Raw genomic sequence first — 1,466 nt, 5'->3', positions numbered from 1 at the left:
ACACTTCATATCAATACAAAATCAGAGTGGTTGAATTTTGTTCGTGTTTTGAGTTTGCAAGACTTAATTTTTTTCGTGTGCAGATAAATACAAATTTTTCAACTAGATTGAAGTAAAATCCCCAAAATGTTAATGCAGCTATTAAATGTGCACTATATTGAAAGGAATCTAGAGAATAGCAGCCTTGAAAATTGATTTTGGTCAGGAAACGCCAAAATGCAGCTATGCATGATGCAGGTAACCAGAAATTACTGTATACTTTATAGGGTCACAAATGATTATTTCAATGCGTTACAAACGGAAAAACAAACTTAATTTACCCTCCATACCAAGGGGATCTCACGCAAACGCCTGAGACAAAAAAGAGGAAACAAGATATATCTTTGGGAGGATGTAGAAAGGTTGGTTACCCTCAATTTGTAAATGTACTTCGGAGGCCAACTGGAGCTGAAAATCAAATGATGTTTCTCTTCTATCCTCTGATCCTCAATTCATGCATGTTTTACACTGTACCATTTACAGCCCCATTTCAGCCATTCTCTTTAAACGTGCAATGTTTATAGATGATTTGATGAAGTCATGCATAATTAGAAAAATTATACTTTCCCGTACCGGGAATCGAACCCGGGCCTTCCGGGTGAGAGCCGGATATCCTAACCACTAGACAATACGGGATATTTATTTGATTGGCTTGACATTTATTTTAATATACATGTTTAATTTACTATTGGCGCAGTTAATTATTCTAAATCATTATACGGGTAAAAAAGAAGACGCCCCACTTAGTCGCGTTCCTCAAATGTGTATTACGAGTACAACAACGATTGTGCCTCCTCATCTATGCATCGTTGTTGCAGCACGCAAAAGGTTGGAAAGCATCAGCATCCATTTCTAAAAATAGTTTTTCATTAGTTTTTTTTTAACTCAAAATTCCTGCCGAACGAGCGGATTTAAAATCCCGTATTGTCTAGTGGTTAGGATATCCGGCTCTCACCCGGAAGGCCCGGGTTCGATTCCCGGTACGGGAAACTGAATTTTTTTTTTTTTGCATCTCAACAAAATCTATGGATGACTCATAGCAATACTTCCCCTTGTTAACATAACTAATTCAGTATTATTTATTTTTCATTTCATTCAAATAATCACAGTGCAAGGCGTTGTGATAATTTTTAATTTCATTTCAATAATTTTGTGTTCTAATGGAAAAATGACAAGCCACCCCACCCACCAAACACACGATAAACAAATAGTGTGTGTTTGAAGCAAATTGAAATTTTACAACAAATGATGTAAAACGCATTCGTATGCTTTCACAAAGATTACCAACATTTTGACATAGTTTTCCGCCAGTTTGTGCCATTCTTTTACACAGAAAATTATAAATTTATATGTCCGTTATAAAAAGGTGACGTGACGATTTTTCTTGCATTTGTTGCGTGCAGACATGGTTTACGTTATTATTATTA

The 1,466-nt window shown here is 35.7% G+C and overlaps 2 non-coding genes across 2 annotated transcripts; one reads left to right on the top strand and one right to left on the bottom strand.

Moving 5' to 3' along the window:
- Positions 1–603: 603 nt before the first annotated feature.
- Positions 604–675, bottom strand: TRNAE-CUC (transfer RNA glutamic acid (anticodon CUC)). Its single transcript has one exon. It is a non-coding gene; the product is annotated as a tRNA-Glu (tRNA).
- Positions 676–956: 281 nt separating this feature from the next.
- On the top strand, positions 957–1,028 carry TRNAE-CUC (transfer RNA glutamic acid (anticodon CUC)). The gene has a single exon. It is a non-coding gene; the product is annotated as a tRNA-Glu (tRNA).
- Positions 1,029–1,466: the final 438 nt, after the last annotated feature.

Source organism: Musca autumnalis, unplaced genomic scaffold (assembly GCF_047663935.1).
Source record: "Musca autumnalis isolate F117 unplaced genomic scaffold, ASM4766393v1 scaffold_5, whole genome shotgun sequence".
Classification (NCBI taxonomy): Eukaryota; Metazoa; Arthropoda; class Insecta; order Diptera; family Muscidae; genus Musca; species Musca autumnalis.
Note: the sequence above shows the minus strand (reverse complement) of the source record. Positions and strands in the feature narration are given on the sequence as shown.